Genomic DNA, 14,384 nt, shown 5'->3' on the forward strand with positions numbered 1-14,384 from the left:
TTTTATTTTTTTCAATTAAACAACTAGCCCCTCACATGCCTGACTGGTGCTGTGGCTTAGTTGGTCAAAGCGCCTGTCTAGTAAACAGGAGATCCTGGGTTCGAATCCCAGCTGTGCCTAGCAAGCTCTGCTTTTATAGACTTGAGAGTACCAAAAGGTGCTTCCTGTGCAACAGTGCTACAGAAAGCAGGGCTCTGTGGCACAATGGATAGCGCATTGGACTTCTAGGCTGTTGACTAAGTCATTCAAAGGTTGTGGGTTTGAGTCCCAACAGTGACGCTAGCTTTTTCCTTTTTCATCACTGACTTAGGTGTGGTGCGTTTCCAACATTTTAGGCGTCTGTCCATCCCGTTTTGCTTCTTCCTTTCATTGCGCAGTGCAGGCTTAACGAAATGAATCATGAAATTGTAGAGCTTTGAGATGTTATGGGTAGTGCGACAAATACATTTAAACAACCTCTTTGGTTGTCTCTTTAAGACTTGCTGTCTTTTTAGTCTCTTTGTGCAAAAACGTCTTGTTTCCTTTCAGTGGTGGTGCTGTGGCTTAGTTGGTCAAAGCGCCTGTCTTGTAAACAGGAGATCCTGGGTTCAAATCCCAGAAGTGCCTAATGTACAAGTGCCAGAATTGCTAGCTGTTTAGCAGTCTTTTTCTTAACAATTCTCAAATCCTTAAGAACGCTGCTCGTTCAAGAGGGCTTTGGACAATGGCTTTAAATAGCATGCTGTGGTAATGCGTAACCAATTGGACTTTAATATTTCAAGTAGAGACATTCACACATGCAGCGCTGCCGTTGTATGTATTTTTTTTTTTCAATTAAACAACTAGCCCCTCTCATGTCTGTCCGGCGCTGTGGCTTAGTTGGTCAAAGCGCCTGTCTAGTAAACAGGAGATTCTGGCTTTGAATCCCAGCAGTTCCTAGCTAGCAGTGCTTTTATGGGCTTTAGAGTACCAGTGCTAAAGGAAGCAGGGCTCTGTGGCGCAATGGATAGCGCATTGGACTTCTAGGCTGTTGAGTAAGTCATTTAAAGGTTATGGGTTCGAGTCCCACCAGAGTCGCTAACTTTGTCCTTTTTCATCACTGACTTAGGTGTGGTGCATTTCCAACATTTTAGGCATCTGTCCATCCCATTTTGCTTCTTTCTTTCATTGCACAGTGCAGGCTTAACGAAATGAATCATGAAATTGTAGAGCTTTGAGGTGTAATGGGTAGTGCGACAAATACATTTAAACAACCTCTTTGGTTGTCTCCTTAAGACTTGCTGTCTTTTTAGTCTCTTTGTGCAAAAACATCTTGTTTCCTTTCAGTGGTGGTGCTGTGGCTAAGTTGGTCAAAGCGCCTGTCTTGTAAAGGCTTAACGAAATGAATCATGAAATTGTAGAGCTTTGAGATGTTATGGGTAGTGCGACAAATACATTTAAACAACCTCTTTGGTTGTCTCTTTAAGACTTGCTGTCTTTTTAGTCTCTTTGTGCAAAAACGTCTTGTTTCCTTTCAGTTGTGGTGCTGTGGCTTAGTTGGTCAAAGCGCCTGTCTTGTAAACAGGAGATCCTGGGTTCAAATCCCAGCAGTGCCTAATGTACAAGTGCCAGAATTGCTAGCTGTTTAGCAGTCTTTTTCTTAACAATTCTCAAATCCTTAAGAACGCTGCTCGTTCAAGAGGGCTTTCGACAATGGCTTTAAATAGCATGCTGTGGTAATGCGTAACCAATTGGACTTTAATATTTCAAGTAGAGACATTCACACATGCAGCGCTGCCGTTGTATGTTTTATGTTTTATTTTTTTCAATTAAACAACTAGCCCCTCTCATGCCTGTCTGGCGCCGTGGCTTAGTTGGTCAAAGCGCCTGTCTAGTAAACAGGAGATCCTGGGTTCGAATCCCAGCAGTGCCTAGCGAGCAGTGCTTTTATGGGCTTGAGAGTACCAAAAGGTGCTTCCTGTGCAACAGTGCTACAGGAAACAGGGCTCTGTGGCGCAATGGATAGCGCATTGGACTTCTAGGCTGTTGAGTAAGGCATTCAAAGGTTATGGGTTCGAGTCCCACCAGAGTCGCTAACTTTGTCCTTTTTCATCACTGACTTAGGTGTGGTGCATTTCCAACATTTTAGGCATCTGTCCATCCCATTTTGCTTCTTTCTTTCATTGCACAATGCAGGCTTAACGAAATGAATCATGAAATTGTAGAGCTTTGAGGTGTAATGGGTAGTGCGACAAATACATTTAAACAACCTCTTTGGTTGTCTCCTTAAGACTTGCTGTCTTTTTAGTCTCTTTGTGCAAAAACATCTTGTTTCCTTTCAGTGGTGGTGCTGTGGCTTAGTTGGTCAAAGCGCCTGTCTTGTAAAGGCTTAACGAAATGAATCATGAAATTGTAGAGCTTTGAGATGTTATGGGTAGTGCGACAAATACATTTAAACAACCTCTTTGGTTGTCTCTTTAAGACTTGCTGTCTTTTAGTCTCTTTGTGCAAAAACGTCTTGTTTCCTTTCAGTGGTGGTGCTGTGGCTTAGTTGGTCAAAGCGCCTGTCTTGTAAACAGGAGATCCTGGGTTCAAATCCCAGCAGTGCCTAATGTACAAGTGCCAGAATTGCTAGCTGTTTAGCAGTCTTTTTCTTAACAATTCTCAAATCCTTAAGAACGCTGCTCGTTCAAGAGGGCTTTGGACAATGGCTTTAAATAGCATGCTGTGGTAATGCGTAACCAATTGGACTTTAATATTTCAAGTAGAGACATTCACACATGCAGCGCTGCCGTTGTATGTTTTATTTTTTTCAATTAAACAACTAGCCCCTCTCATGCCTGTCTGGCGCTGTGGCTTAGTTGGTCAAAGCGCCTGTCTAGTAAACAGGACATCCTGGGTTCGAATCCCAGCAGTGCCTAGTGAGCAGTGCTTTTATGGGCTTGAGAGTACCAAAAGGTGCTTCCTGTGCAACAGTGCTATAGGAAGCAGGGCTCTGTGGTGCAATGGATAGCGCATTGGACTTCTAGGCTGTTGACTAAGTCATTCAAAGGTTGTGGGTTCGAGTCCCTCCAGAGTCGCTAGCTTTGTCCTTTTTCATCACTGACTTAGGTGTGGTGCATTTCCAACATTTTAGGCATCTGTCCATCCCATTTTGCTTCTTTCTTTCATTGCGCAGTGCAGGCTTAACGAAATGAATCATGAAATTGTAGAGCTTTTAGGTGTAATGGGTAGTGCGACAAACACATTTAAACAACCTCTTTGGTTGTCTCCTTAAGACTTGCTGTCTTGTTAGTCTCTTCGTGCAAAATCGTCTTGTCCCCTTTTCAGTGGTGGTGCTGTGGCTTAGTTGGTCAAAGCACCTGTCTTGTAAAGGCTTAACGAAATGAATCATGAAATTGTAGAGCTTTGAGGTGTAATGGGTAGTGCGACAAATACATTTAAACAACCTCTTTGGTTGTCTCTTTAAGACTTGCTGTCTTTTTAGTCTCTTTGTGCAAAAACGTCTTGTTTCCTTTCAGTGGTGGTGCTGTGGCTTAGTTGGTCAAAGCGCCTGTCTCGTAAACAGGAGATCCTGGGTTCAAATCCCAGCAGTGCCTTATGTACTGGTGCCAGAATTGCAAGCTGTTTAGCAGTCTCTTTCTTTACAATTCTCAAATCCTTAAGAACGCTGCTCGTTTAAGAAGGCTTTGGACAATGGCTTTAAATAGCATGCTGTGGTAATGCGTAACCAATTGGACTTTAATATTTCAAGTAGAGACATTCACACATGCAGCGCTGCCGTTGTGTGTTTTATTTTTTTTCAATTAAACAACTAGCCCCTCTCATGCCTGTCTGGCGCTTTGACTTAGTTGGTCAAAGCGCCTGTCTACTAAACAGGAGATTCTGGCTTCGAATCCCAGCAGTTCCTAGCTAGCAGTGCTTTTATGGGCTTGAGAGTACCAAAAGGTGCTTCCTGTGCAACAGTGCTAAAGGAAGCAGGGCTCTGTGGCGCAATGGATAGCGCATTGGACTTCTAGGTTGTTGAGTAAGTCATTCAAAGGTTGTGGGTTCGAGTCCCACCAGAGTCGCTAGCTTTGTCCTTTTTCATCACTGACTTAGGTGTGGTGCGTTTCCAACATTTAAGGCATCTGTCCATCCCGTTTTGCTTCTTTCTTTCATTGCGCAGTGCAGGCTTAACGAAATGAATCATGAAATTGTAGAGCTTTCAGGTGTAATGGGTAATGCGACAAAAAGAGTTAAACAACCTCTTTGGTTGTCTCTTTAAGACTTGCTGTCTTTTTTAGTCTCTTTGTGCAAAAACGTCTTGTTTCCTTTCAGTGGTGGTGCTGTGGCTTAGTTGGTCAAAGCGCCTGTCTTGTAAACAGGAGATCCTGGGTTCAAATTCCAGCAGTGCCTAATGTACAAGTGCCAGAATTGCTAGCTGTTTAGCAGTCTTTTTCTTAACAATTCTCAAATCCTTAAGAACGCTGCTCATTCAAGAGGGCTTTGGACAATGGCTTTAAATAGCATGCTGTGGTAATGCGTAACCAATTGGACTTTAATATTTCAAGTAGAGACATTCACACATGCAGCGCTGCCGTTGTATGTTTTATGTTTTATTTTTTTCAATTAAACAACTAGCCCCTCTCATGCCTGTCTGGCTCTGTGACTTAGTTGGTCAAAGCGCCTGTCTAGTAAACAGGAGATCCTGGGTTCGAATCCCAGCAGTGCCTAGCGAGCAGTGCTTTTATGGGCTTGAGAGTACCAAAAGGTGCTTCCTGTGCAGCAGTGCTATAGGAAGCAGGGCTCTGTGGTGCAATGGATAGCGCATTGGACTTCTAGGCTGTTGACTAAGTCATTCAAAGGTTGTGGGTTCGAGTCCCTCCAGAGTCGCTAGCTTTGTCATTTTTCATCACTGACTTAGGTGTGGTGCATTTCCAACATTTTAGGCATCTGTCCATCCCATTTTGCTTCTTTCTTTCATTGCGCAGTGCAGGCTTAACGAAATGAATCATGAAATTGTAGAGCTTTTAGGTGTAATGGGTAGTGCGACAAATACATTTAAACAACCTCTTTGGTTGTCTCTTTAAGACTTGCTGTCTTTTTAGTCTCTTTGTGCAAAAACGTCTTGTTTCCTTTCAGTGGTGGTGCTGTGGCTTAGTTGGTCAAAGCGCCTGTCTCGTAAACAGGAGATCCTGGGGTCAAATCCTAGCAGTGCCTTATGTACTGGTGCCAGAATTGCAAGCTGTTTAGCAGTCTCTTCTTTACAATTCTCAAATCCTTAAGAACGCTGCTCGTTTAAGAAGGCTTTGGACAATGGCTTTAAATAGCATGCTGTGGTAATGCGTAACCAATTGGACTTTAATATTTCAAGTAGAGACATTCACACATGCAGCGCTGCCGTTGTGTGTTTTATTTTTTTTCAATTAAACAACTAGCCACTCTCATGCCTGTCTGGCGCTGTGACTTAGTTGGTCAAAGCGCCTGTCCAGTGCTATAGGAAGCCGGACTCTGTGGCGCAATGGATAGCGCATTGGACTTCTAGGCTGTTGACTAAGTCATTCAAAGGTTGTGGGTACGAGTCTCACCGAAGTCGTTAGCTTTGTCCTTTTTCATCACTGACTTAGGTGTGGTGCATTTCCAACATTTTAGGCAGCTGTCCATCCCATTTTGCTTCTTTCTTTCATTGCGCAGTGCAGGCTTAACGAAATGAATCATGAAATTGTAGAGCTTTGAGGTGTAATGGGTAGTGCGACAAATACATTTAAACAACCTCTTTGGTTGTCTCTTTAAGACTTGCTGTCTTTTTAGTCTCTTTGTGCAAAAACGTCTTGTTTCCTTTCAGTGGTGGTGCTGTGGCTTAGTTGGTCAAAGCGCCTGTCTTGTAAAGGCTTAACGAAATGAATCATGAAATTGTAGAGCTTTGAGATGTTATGGGTAGTGCGAAAAATACATTTAAACAACCTCTTTGGTTGTCTCTTTAAGACTTGCTGTCTTTTTAGTCTCTTTGTGCAAAAACGTCTTGTTTCCTTTCAGTGGTGGTGCTGTGGCTTAGTTGGTCAAAGCGCCTGTCTTGTAAACAGGAGATCCTGGGTTCAAATCCCAGCAGTGCCTAATGTACAAGTGCCAGAATTGCTAGCTGTTTAGCAGTCTTTTTCTTAACAATTCTCAAATCCTTAAGCCAGTTGGTTGTCTCTTTAAGACTTGCTGTCTTTTTAGTCTCTTTGTGCAAAAACGTCTTGTTTCCTTTCAGTGGTGGTGCTGTGGCTTAGTTGGTCAAAGCGCCTGTCTTGTAAACAGGAGATCCTGGGTTCAAATCCCAGCAGTGCCTAATGTACAAGTGCCAGAATTGCTAGCTGTTCAGCAGTCTTTTTCTTAACAATTCTCAAATCCTTAAGAACGCTGCTTGTTCAAGAGGGCTTTGGACAATGGCTTTAAATAGCATGCTGTGGTAATGCGTAACCAATTGGACTTTAATATTTCAAGTAGAGACATTCACACATGCAGCGCTGCCGTTGTATGTTTTATGTTTTATTTTTTTCAATTAAACAACTAGCCCCTCTCATGCCTGTCTGGCGCTGTGGCTTAGTTGGTCAAAGCGCCTATCTAGTAAACAGGAGATTCTGGCTTCGAATCCCAGCAGTTCCTAGCTAGCAGTGCTTTCATGGGCTTGAGAGTACCAAAAGGTGCTTCCTGTGCAACAGTGCTACAGGGAAAAGGGCTCTGTGGCGCAATGGATAGTGCATTGGACTTCTAGGCTGTTGACTAAGTCATTCAAAGGTTGTGGGTTCGAGTCCCTCCAGAGTCGCTAGCTTTGTCCTTTTTCATCACTGACTTAGGTGTGGTGCATTTCCACATTTTAGGCATCTGTCCATCCCATTTTGCTTCTTTCATTGCGCAGTGCAGGCTTAACGAAATGAATCATGAAATTGTAGAGCTTTTAGGTGTAATGGGTAGTGCGACAAACACATTTAAACAACCTCTTTGGTTGTCTCCTTAAGACTTGCTGTCTTGTTAGTCTCTTCGTGCAAAATCGTCTTGTCCCCTTTTCAGTGGTGGTGCTGTGGCTTAGTTGGTCAAAGCACCTGTCTTGTAAAGGCTTAACGAAATGAATCATGAAATTGTAGAGCTTTGAGGTGTAATGGGTAGTGCGACAAATACATTTAAACAACCTCTTTGGTTGTCTCTTTAAGACTTGCTGTCTTTTTAGTCTCTTTGTGCAAAAACGTCTTGTTTCCTTTCAGTGGTGGTGCTGTGGCTTAGTTGGTCAAAGCGCCTGTCTCGTAAACAGGAGATCCTGGGTTCAAATCCCAGCAGTGCCTTATGTACTGGTGCCAGAATTGCAAGCTGTTTAGCAGTCTCTTTCTTTACAATTCTCAAATCCTTAAGAACGCTGCTCGTTTAAGAAGGCTTTGGACAATGGCTTTAAATAGCATGCTGTGGTAATGCGTAACCAATTGGACTTTAATATTTCAAGTAGAGACATTCACACATGCAGCGCTGCCGTTGTGTGTTTTATTTTTTTCAATTAAACAACTAGCCCCTCTCATGCCTGTCTGGCGCTTTGACTTAGTTGGTCAAAGCGCCTGTCTAGTAAACAGGAGATTCTGGCTTCGAATCCCAGCAGTTCCTAGCTAGCAGTGCTTTTATGGGCTTGAGAGTACCAAAAGGTGCTTCCTGTGCAACAGTGCTAAAGGAAGCAGGGCTCTGTGGCGCAATGGATAGCGCATTGGACTTCTAGGTTGTTGAGTAAGTCATTCAAAGGTTGTGGGTTCGAGTCCCACCAGAGTCGCTAGCTTTGTCCTTTTTCATCACTGACTTAGGTGTGGTGCGTTTCCAACATTTAAGGCATCTGTCCATCCCGTTTTGCTTCTTTCTTTCATTGCGCAGTGCAGGCTTAACGAAATGAATCATGAAATTGTAGAGCTTTCAGGTGTAATGGGTAATGCGACAAAAAGAGTTAAACAACCTCTTTGGTTGTCTCTTTAAGACTTGCTGTCTTTTTTAGTCTCTTTGTGCAAAAACGTCTTGTTTCCTTTCAGTGGTGGTGCTGTGGCTTAGTTGGTCAAAGCGCCTGTCTTGTAAACAGGAGATCCTGGGTTCAAATTCCAGCAGTGCCTAATGTACAAGTGCCAGAATTGCTAGCTGTTTAGCAGTCTTTTTCTTAACAATTCTCAAATCCTTAAGAACGCTGCTCATTCAAGAGGGCTTTGGACAATGGCTTTAAATAGCATGCTGTGGTAATGCGTAACCAATTGGACTTTAATATTTCAAGTAGAGACATTCACACATGCAGCGCTGCCGTTGTATGTTTTATGTTTTATTTTTTTCAATTAAACAACTAGCCCCTCTCATGCCTGTCTGGCGCTGTGACTTAGTTGGTCAAAGCGCCTGTCTAGTAAACAGGAGATCCTGGGTTCGAATCCCAGCAGTGCCTAGCGAGCAGTGCTTTTATGGGCTTGAGAGTACCAAAAGGTGCTTCCTGTGCAGCAGTGCTATAGGAAGCAGGGCTCTGTGGTGCAATGGATAGCGCATTGGACTTCTAGGCTGTTGACTAAGTCATTCAAAGGTTGTGGGTTTGAGTCCCTCCAGAGTCGCTAGCTTTGTCATTTTTCATCACTGACTTAGGTGTGGTGCATTTCCAACATTTTAGGCATCTGTCCATCCCATTTTGCTTCTTTCTTTCATTGCGCAGTGCAGGCTTAACGAAATGAATCATGAAATTGTAGAGCTTTTAGGTGTAATGGGTAGTGCGACAAACACATTTAAAAAACCTCTTTGGTTGTCTCCTTAAGACTTGCTGTCTTGTTAGTCTCTTCGTGCAAAATCGTCTTGTCCCCTTTTCAGTGGTGGTGCTGTGGCTTAGTTGGTCAAAGCACCTGTCTTGTAAAGGCTTAACGAAATGAATCATGCAATTGTAGAGCTTTGAGGTGTAATGGGTAGTGCGACAAATACATTTAAACAACCTCTTTGGTTGTCTCTTTAAGACTTGCTGACTTTTTAGTCTCTTTGTGCAAAAACGTCTTGTTTCCTTTCAGTGGTGGTGCTGTGGCTTAGTTGGTCAAAGCGCCTGTCTCGTAAACAGGAGATCCTGGGTTCAAATCCTAGCAGTGCCTTATGTACTGGTGCCAGAATTGCAAGCTGTTTAGCAGTCTCTTTCTTACAATTCTCAAATCCTTAAGAACGCTGCTCGTTTAAGAAGGCTTTGGACAATGGCTTTAAATAGCATGCTGTGGTAATGCGTAACCAATTGGACTTTAATATTTCAAGTAGAGACATTCACACATGCAGCGCTGCCGTTGTGTGTTTTATTTTTTTTTCAATTAAACAACTAGCCACTCTCATGCCTGTCTGGCGCTGTGACTTAGTTGGTCAAAGCGCCTGTCCAGTGCTATAGGAAGCCGGACTCTGTGGCGCAATGGATAGCGCATTGGACTTCTAGGCTGTTGACTAAGTCATTCAAAGGTTGTGGGTACGAGTCTCACCGAAGTCGTTAGCTTTGTCCTTTTTCATCACTGACTTAGGTGTGGTGCATTTCCAACATTTTAGGCATCTGTCCATCCCATTTTGCTTCTTTCTTTCATTGCGCAGTGCAGGCTTAACGAAATGAATCATGAAATTGTAGAGCTTTGAGGTGTAATGGGTAGTGCGACAAATACATTTAAACAACCTCTTTGGTTGTCTCTTTAAGACTTGCTGTCTTTTTAGTCTCTTTGTGCAAAAACGTCTTGTTTCCTTTCAGTGGTGGTGCTGTGGCTTAGTTGGTCAAAGCGCTTGTCTTGTAAACAGGAGATCCTGGGTTCAAATCCCAGCAGTGCCTAATGTACAAGTGCCAGAATTGCTAGCTGTTTAGCAGTCTTTTTCTTAACAATTCTCAAATCCTTAAGCCAGTTGGTTCTCTCTTTAAGACTTGCTGTCTTTTTAGTGTCTTTGTGCAAAAACGTCTTGTTTCCTTTCAGTGGTGGTGCTGTGGCTTATTTGGTCAAAGCGCCTGTCTTGTAAACAGGAGATCCTGGGTTCAAATCCCAGCAGTGCCTAATGTACAAGTGCCAGAATTGCTAGCTGTTTAGCAGTCTTTTTCTTAACAATTCTCAAATCCTTAAGAACGCTGCTTGTTCAAGAGGGCTTTGGACAATGGCTTTAAATAGCATGCTGTGGTAATGCGTAACCAATTGGACTTTAATATTTCAAGTAGAGACATTCACACATGCAGCGCTGCCGTTGTATGTTTTATGTTTTATTTTTTTCAATTAAACAACTAGCCCCTCTCATGCCTGTCTGGCGCTGTGGCTTAGTTGGTCAAAGCGCCTATCTAGTAAACAGGAGATTCTGGCTTCGAATCCCAGCAGTTCCTAGCTAGCAGTGCTTTCATGGGCTTGAGAGTACCAAAAGGTGCTTCCTGTGCAACAGTGCTACAGGGAAAAGGGCTCTGTGGCGCAATGGATAGTGCATTGGACTTCTAGGCTGTTGACTAAGTCATTCAAAGGTTGTGGGTTCGAGTCCCTCCAGAGTCGCTAGCTTTGTCCTTTTTCATCACTGACTTAGGTGTGGTGCATTTCCAACATTTTAGGCATCTGTCCATCCCATTTTGCTTCTTTCATTGCGCAGTGCAGGCTTAACGAAATGAATCATGAAATTGTAGAGCTTTCAGGTGTAATGGGTAATGCGACAAAAAGAGTTAAACAACCTCTTTGGTTGTCTCTTTAAGACTTGCTGTCTTTTTTAGTCTCTTTGTGCAAAAACGTCTTGTTTCCTTTCAGTGGTGGTGCTGTGGCTTAGTTGGTCAAAGCGCCTGTCTTGTAAACAGGAGATCCTGGGTTCAAATTCCAGCAGTGCCTAATGTACAAGTGCCAGAATTGCTAGCTGTTTAGCAGTCTTTTTCTTAACAATTCTCAAATCCTTAAGAACGCTGCTCATTCAAGAGGGCTTTGGACAATGGCTTTAAATAGCATGCTGTGGTAATGCGTAACCAATTGGACTTTAATATTTCAAGTAGAGACATTCACACATGCAGCGCTGCCGTTGTATGTTTTATGTTTTATTTTTTTCAATTAAACAACTAGCCCCTCTCATGCCTGTCTGGCGCTGTGACTTAGTTGGTCAAAGCGCCTGTCTAGTAAACAGGAGATCCTGGGTTCGAATCCCAGCAGTGCCTAGCGAGCAGTGCTTTTATGGGCTTGAGAGTACCAAAAGGTGCTTCCTGTGCAGCAGTGCTATAGGAAGCAGGGCTCTGTGGTGCAATGGATAGCGCATTGGACTTCTAGGCTGTTGACTAAGTCATTCAAAGGTTGTGGGTTCGAGTCCCTCCAGAGTCGCTAGCTTTGTCATTTTTCATCACTGACTTAGGTGTGGTGCATTTCCAACATTTTAGGCATCTGTCCATCCCATTTTGCTTCTTTCTTTCATTGCGCAGTGCAGGCTTAACGAAATGAATCATGAAATTGTAGAGCTTTGAGGTGTAATGGGTAGTGCGACAAATACATTTAAAAAACCTCTTTGGTTGTCTCCTTAAGACTTGCTGTCTTGTTAGTCTCTTCGTGCAAAATCGTCTTGTCCCCTTTTCAGTGGTGGTGCTGTGGCTTAGTTGGTCAAAGCACCTGTCTTGTAAAGGCTTAACGAAATGAATCATGCAATTGTAGAGCTTTGAGGTGTAATGGGTAGTGCGACAAATACATTTAAACAACCTCTTTGGTTGTCTCTTTAAGACTTGCTGTCTTTTTAGTCTCTTTGTGCAAAAACGTCTTGTTTCCTTTCAGTGGTGGTGCTGTGGCTTAGTTGGTCAAAGCGCCTGTCTCGTAAACAGGAGATCCTGGGTTCAAATCCTAGCAGTGCCTTATGTACTGGTGCCAGAATTGCAAGCTGTTTAGCAGTCTCTTTCTTTACAATTCTCAAATCCTTAAGAACGCTGCTCGTTTAAGAAGGCTTTGGACAATGGCTTTAAATAGCATGCTGTGGTAATGCGTAACCAATTGGACTTTAATATTTCAAGTAGAGACATTCACACATGCAGCGCTGCCGTTGTGTGTTTTATTTTTTTTCAATTAAACAACTAGCCACTCTCATGCCTGTCTGGCGCTGTGACTTAGTTGGTCAAAGCGCCTGTCCAGTGCTATAGGAAGCCGGACTCTGTGGCGCAATGGATAGCGCATTGGACTTCTAGGCTGTTGACTAAGTCATTCAAAGGTTGTGGGTACGAGTCTCACCGAAGTCGTTAGCTTTGTCCTTTTTCATCACTGACTTAGGTGTGGTGCATTTCCAACATTTTAGGCATCTGTCCATCCCATTTTGCTTCTTTCTTTCATTGCGCAGTGCAGGCTTAACGAAATGAATCATGAAATTGTAGAGCTTTGAGGTGTAATGGGTAGTGCGACAAATACATTTAAACAACCTCTTTGGTTGTCTCTTTAAGACTTGCTGTCTTTTTAGTCTCTTTGTGCAAAAACGTCTTGTTTCCTTTCAGTGGTGGTGCTGTGGCTTAGTTGGTCAAAGCGCCTGTCTTGTAAAGGCTTAACGAAATGAATCATGAAATTGTAGAGCTTTGAGATGTTATGGGTAGTGCGAAAAATACATTTAAACAACCTCTTTGGTTGTCTCTTTAAGACTTGCTGTCTTTTTAGTCTCTTTGTGCAAAAACGTCTTGTTTCCTTTCAGTGGTGGTGCTGTGGCTTAGTTGGTCAAAGCGCTTGTCTTGTAAACAGGAGATCCTGGGTTCAAATCCCAGCAGTGCCTAATGTACAAGTGCCAGAATTGCTAGCTGTTTAGCAGTCTTTTTCTTAACAATTCTCAAATCCTTAAGCCAGTTGGTTCTCTCTTTAAGACTTGCTGTCTTTTTAGTCTCTTTGTGCAAAAACGTCTTGTTTCCTTTCAGTGGTGGTGCTGTGGCTTAGTTGGTCAAAGCGCCTGTCTTGTAAACAGGAGATCCTGGGTTCAAATCCCAGCAGTGCCTAATGTACAAGTGCCAGAATTGCTAGCTGTTTAGCAGTCTTTTTCTTAACAATTCTCAAATCCTTAAGAACGCTGCTTGTTCAAGAGGGCTTTGGACAATGGCTTTAAATAGCATGCTGTGGTAATGCGTAACCAATTGGACTTTAATATTTCAAGTAGAGACATTCACACATGCAGCGCTGCCGTTGTATGTTTTATGTTTTATTTTTTTCAATTAAACAACTAGCCCCTCTCATGCCTGTCTGGCGCTGTGGCTTAGTTGGTCAAAGCGCCTATCTAGTAAACAGGAGATTCTGGCTTCGAATCCCAGCAGTTCCTAGCTAGCAGTGCTTTCATGGGCTTGAGAGTACCAAAAGGTGCTTCCTGTGCAACAGTGCTACAGGGAAAAGGGCTCTGTGGCGCAATGGATAGTGCATTGGACTTCTAGGCTGTTGACTAAGTCATTCAAAGGTTGTGGGTTCGAGTCCCTCCAGAGTCGCTAGCTTTGTCCTTTTTCATCACTGACTTAGGTGTGGTGCATTTCCAACATTTTAGGCATCTGTCCATCCCATTTTGCTTCTTTCATTGCGCAGTGCAGGCTTAACGAAATGAATCATGAAATTGTAGAGCTTTTAGGTGTAATGGGTAGTGCGACAAACACATTTAAACAACCTCTTTGGTTGTCTCCTTAAGACTTGCTGTCTTGTTAGTCTCTTCGTGCAAAATCGTCTTGTTTCCTTTCAGTGGTGGTGCTGTGGCTTAGTTGGTCAAAGCGCCTGTCTCGTAAACAGGAGATCCGGGGTTCAAATCCCAGCAGTGCCTAATGTACAAGTGCCAGAATTGCTAGCTGTTTAGCAGTCTCTTTCTTTACAATTCTCAAATCCTTAAGAACGCTGCTCGTTTAAGAAGGCTTTGGACAATGGCTTTAAATAGCATGCTGTGGTAATGCGTAACCAATTGGACTTTAATATTTCAAGTAGAGACATTCACACATGCAGCGCTGCCGTTGTGTGTTTTATTTTTTTTCAATTAAACAACTAGCCCCTCTCATGCCTGTCTGGCGCTGTGACTTAGTTGGTCAAAGCGCCTGTCTAGTAAACAGGAGGTTCTGGGTTCGAATCCCAGCAGTGCCTAGTGAGCAGTGCTTTTATGGGCTTGAGAGTAATAAAAGGTGCTTCCTGTGCAACAGTGCTACAGTAAGCAGGGCTCTGTGGCGCAATGGATAGCGCATTGGACTTCTAGGCTGTTGAGTAAATCATTCAAAGGTTGTGGGTTCGAGTCCCACCAGAGTTGCTAGCTTTGTCGTTTTTCATCACTGACTTAGGTGTGGTGCGTTTCCAACATTTTAGGCATCTGTCCATCACGTTTTGCTTCTTTCTTTCATTGCGCAGTGCAGGCTTAACGAAATGAATCATGAAATTGTAGAGCTTTCAGGTGTAATAGGTAGTGCGACAAAAAGAGTTAAACAACCTCTTTATTTGTCTCTTTAAGACTTGCTGTCTTTTTTAGTCTCTTTGTGC

The 14,384-nt window shown here is 43.1% G+C and overlaps 36 non-coding genes across 36 annotated transcripts; all 36 read left to right on the forward strand.

Moving 5' to 3' along the window:
• The first annotated feature begins 45 nt into the window (after window positions 1-45).
• trnat-agu (transfer RNA threonine (anticodon AGU)) lies at window positions 46-119 on the forward strand. The gene has a single exon. It is a non-coding gene; the product is annotated as a tRNA-Thr (tRNA).
• Window positions 120-532: 413 nt separating this feature from the next.
• Window positions 533-606, forward strand: trnat-ugu (transfer RNA threonine (anticodon UGU)). The gene has a single exon. It is a non-coding gene; the product is annotated as a tRNA-Thr (tRNA).
• Window positions 607-967: 361 nt separating this feature from the next.
• On the forward strand, window positions 968-1,056 carry trnar-ucu (transfer RNA arginine (anticodon UCU)). The gene is given in 2 exon segments: window positions 968-1,004; window positions 1,021-1,056. It is a non-coding gene; the product is annotated as a tRNA-Arg (tRNA).
• Window positions 1,057-1,500: 444 nt separating this feature from the next.
• On the forward strand, window positions 1,501-1,574 carry trnat-ugu (transfer RNA threonine (anticodon UGU)). Its single transcript has one exon. It is a non-coding gene; the product is annotated as a tRNA-Thr (tRNA).
• Window positions 1,575-1,817: 243 nt separating this feature from the next.
• On the forward strand, window positions 1,818-1,891 carry trnat-agu (transfer RNA threonine (anticodon AGU)). Its single transcript has one exon. It is a non-coding gene; the product is annotated as a tRNA-Thr (tRNA).
• Window positions 1,892-1,962: 71 nt separating this feature from the next.
• trnar-ucu (transfer RNA arginine (anticodon UCU)) lies at window positions 1,963-2,051 on the forward strand. Its single transcript is given in 2 exon segments — window positions 1,963-1,999; window positions 2,016-2,051. It is a non-coding gene; the product is annotated as a tRNA-Arg (tRNA).
• Window positions 2,052-2,494: 443 nt separating this feature from the next.
• On the forward strand, window positions 2,495-2,568 carry trnat-ugu (transfer RNA threonine (anticodon UGU)). Its single transcript has one exon. It is a non-coding gene; the product is annotated as a tRNA-Thr (tRNA).
• Window positions 2,569-2,804: 236 nt separating this feature from the next.
• trnat-agu (transfer RNA threonine (anticodon AGU)) lies at window positions 2,805-2,878 on the forward strand. The gene has a single exon. It is a non-coding gene; the product is annotated as a tRNA-Thr (tRNA).
• Window positions 2,879-2,949: 71 nt separating this feature from the next.
• trnar-ucu (transfer RNA arginine (anticodon UCU)) lies at window positions 2,950-3,038 on the forward strand. Its single transcript is given in 2 exon segments — window positions 2,950-2,986; window positions 3,003-3,038. It is a non-coding gene; the product is annotated as a tRNA-Arg (tRNA).
• Window positions 3,039-3,483: 445 nt separating this feature from the next.
• trnat-cgu (transfer RNA threonine (anticodon CGU)) lies at window positions 3,484-3,557 on the forward strand. Its single transcript has one exon. It is a non-coding gene; the product is annotated as a tRNA-Thr (tRNA).
• A 382-nt stretch (window positions 3,558-3,939) lies between these two features.
• trnar-ucu (transfer RNA arginine (anticodon UCU)) lies at window positions 3,940-4,028 on the forward strand. Its single transcript is given in 2 exon segments — window positions 3,940-3,976; window positions 3,993-4,028. It is a non-coding gene; the product is annotated as a tRNA-Arg (tRNA).
• Window positions 4,029-4,282: 254 nt separating this feature from the next.
• On the forward strand, window positions 4,283-4,356 carry trnat-ugu (transfer RNA threonine (anticodon UGU)). The gene has a single exon. It is a non-coding gene; the product is annotated as a tRNA-Thr (tRNA).
• A 243-nt stretch (window positions 4,357-4,599) lies between these two features.
• On the forward strand, window positions 4,600-4,673 carry trnat-agu (transfer RNA threonine (anticodon AGU)). Its single transcript has one exon. It is a non-coding gene; the product is annotated as a tRNA-Thr (tRNA).
• A 71-nt stretch (window positions 4,674-4,744) lies between these two features.
• trnar-ucu (transfer RNA arginine (anticodon UCU)) lies at window positions 4,745-4,833 on the forward strand. The gene is given in 2 exon segments: window positions 4,745-4,781; window positions 4,798-4,833. It is a non-coding gene; the product is annotated as a tRNA-Arg (tRNA).
• A 253-nt stretch (window positions 4,834-5,086) lies between these two features.
• Window positions 5,087-5,160, forward strand: trnat-cgu (transfer RNA threonine (anticodon CGU)). The gene has a single exon. It is a non-coding gene; the product is annotated as a tRNA-Thr (tRNA).
• An 820-nt stretch (window positions 5,161-5,980) lies between these two features.
• On the forward strand, window positions 5,981-6,054 carry trnat-ugu (transfer RNA threonine (anticodon UGU)). The gene has a single exon. It is a non-coding gene; the product is annotated as a tRNA-Thr (tRNA).
• Window positions 6,055-6,197: 143 nt separating this feature from the next.
• On the forward strand, window positions 6,198-6,271 carry trnat-ugu (transfer RNA threonine (anticodon UGU)). Its single transcript has one exon. It is a non-coding gene; the product is annotated as a tRNA-Thr (tRNA).
• A 388-nt stretch (window positions 6,272-6,659) lies between these two features.
• trnar-ucu (transfer RNA arginine (anticodon UCU)) lies at window positions 6,660-6,748 on the forward strand. Its single transcript is given in 2 exon segments — window positions 6,660-6,696; window positions 6,713-6,748. It is a non-coding gene; the product is annotated as a tRNA-Arg (tRNA).
• Window positions 6,749-7,188: 440 nt separating this feature from the next.
• trnat-cgu (transfer RNA threonine (anticodon CGU)) lies at window positions 7,189-7,262 on the forward strand. Its single transcript has one exon. It is a non-coding gene; the product is annotated as a tRNA-Thr (tRNA).
• A 381-nt stretch (window positions 7,263-7,643) lies between these two features.
• trnar-ucu (transfer RNA arginine (anticodon UCU)) lies at window positions 7,644-7,732 on the forward strand. The gene is given in 2 exon segments: window positions 7,644-7,680; window positions 7,697-7,732. It is a non-coding gene; the product is annotated as a tRNA-Arg (tRNA).
• Window positions 7,733-7,986: 254 nt separating this feature from the next.
• trnat-ugu (transfer RNA threonine (anticodon UGU)) lies at window positions 7,987-8,060 on the forward strand. Its single transcript has one exon. It is a non-coding gene; the product is annotated as a tRNA-Thr (tRNA).
• Window positions 8,061-8,303: 243 nt separating this feature from the next.
• trnat-agu (transfer RNA threonine (anticodon AGU)) lies at window positions 8,304-8,377 on the forward strand. Its single transcript has one exon. It is a non-coding gene; the product is annotated as a tRNA-Thr (tRNA).
• Window positions 8,378-8,982: 605 nt separating this feature from the next.
• trnat-cgu (transfer RNA threonine (anticodon CGU)) lies at window positions 8,983-9,056 on the forward strand. Its single transcript has one exon. It is a non-coding gene; the product is annotated as a tRNA-Thr (tRNA).
• Window positions 9,057-9,686: 630 nt separating this feature from the next.
• trnat-ugu (transfer RNA threonine (anticodon UGU)) lies at window positions 9,687-9,760 on the forward strand. Its single transcript has one exon. It is a non-coding gene; the product is annotated as a tRNA-Thr (tRNA).
• A 143-nt stretch (window positions 9,761-9,903) lies between these two features.
• Window positions 9,904-9,977, forward strand: trnat-ugu (transfer RNA threonine (anticodon UGU)). Its single transcript has one exon. It is a non-coding gene; the product is annotated as a tRNA-Thr (tRNA).
• Window positions 9,978-10,365: 388 nt separating this feature from the next.
• trnar-ucu (transfer RNA arginine (anticodon UCU)) lies at window positions 10,366-10,454 on the forward strand. Its single transcript is given in 2 exon segments — window positions 10,366-10,402; window positions 10,419-10,454. It is a non-coding gene; the product is annotated as a tRNA-Arg (tRNA).
• Window positions 10,455-10,704: 250 nt separating this feature from the next.
• trnat-ugu (transfer RNA threonine (anticodon UGU)) lies at window positions 10,705-10,778 on the forward strand. Its single transcript has one exon. It is a non-coding gene; the product is annotated as a tRNA-Thr (tRNA).
• Window positions 10,779-11,021: 243 nt separating this feature from the next.
• trnat-agu (transfer RNA threonine (anticodon AGU)) lies at window positions 11,022-11,095 on the forward strand. Its single transcript has one exon. It is a non-coding gene; the product is annotated as a tRNA-Thr (tRNA).
• A 71-nt stretch (window positions 11,096-11,166) lies between these two features.
• On the forward strand, window positions 11,167-11,255 carry trnar-ucu (transfer RNA arginine (anticodon UCU)). The gene is given in 2 exon segments: window positions 11,167-11,203; window positions 11,220-11,255. It is a non-coding gene; the product is annotated as a tRNA-Arg (tRNA).
• A 445-nt stretch (window positions 11,256-11,700) lies between these two features.
• Window positions 11,701-11,774, forward strand: trnat-cgu (transfer RNA threonine (anticodon CGU)). The gene has a single exon. It is a non-coding gene; the product is annotated as a tRNA-Thr (tRNA).
• Window positions 11,775-12,595: 821 nt separating this feature from the next.
• Window positions 12,596-12,669, forward strand: trnat-ugu (transfer RNA threonine (anticodon UGU)). Its single transcript has one exon. It is a non-coding gene; the product is annotated as a tRNA-Thr (tRNA).
• Window positions 12,670-12,812: 143 nt separating this feature from the next.
• Window positions 12,813-12,886, forward strand: trnat-ugu (transfer RNA threonine (anticodon UGU)). Its single transcript has one exon. It is a non-coding gene; the product is annotated as a tRNA-Thr (tRNA).
• Window positions 12,887-13,274: 388 nt separating this feature from the next.
• On the forward strand, window positions 13,275-13,363 carry trnar-ucu (transfer RNA arginine (anticodon UCU)). The gene is given in 2 exon segments: window positions 13,275-13,311; window positions 13,328-13,363. It is a non-coding gene; the product is annotated as a tRNA-Arg (tRNA).
• Window positions 13,364-13,612: 249 nt separating this feature from the next.
• On the forward strand, window positions 13,613-13,686 carry trnat-cgu (transfer RNA threonine (anticodon CGU)). Its single transcript has one exon. It is a non-coding gene; the product is annotated as a tRNA-Thr (tRNA).
• Window positions 13,687-13,923: 237 nt separating this feature from the next.
• Window positions 13,924-13,997, forward strand: trnat-agu (transfer RNA threonine (anticodon AGU)). Its single transcript has one exon. It is a non-coding gene; the product is annotated as a tRNA-Thr (tRNA).
• Window positions 13,998-14,068: 71 nt separating this feature from the next.
• On the forward strand, window positions 14,069-14,157 carry trnar-ucu (transfer RNA arginine (anticodon UCU)). Its single transcript is given in 2 exon segments — window positions 14,069-14,105; window positions 14,122-14,157. It is a non-coding gene; the product is annotated as a tRNA-Arg (tRNA).
• Window positions 14,158-14,384: the final 227 nt, after the last annotated feature.

This window comes from Danio aesculapii, chromosome 2 (genome assembly GCF_903798145.1).
Source record: "Danio aesculapii chromosome 2, fDanAes4.1, whole genome shotgun sequence".
Lineage (NCBI taxonomy): Eukaryota > Metazoa > Chordata > Actinopteri > Cypriniformes > Danionidae > Danio > Danio aesculapii.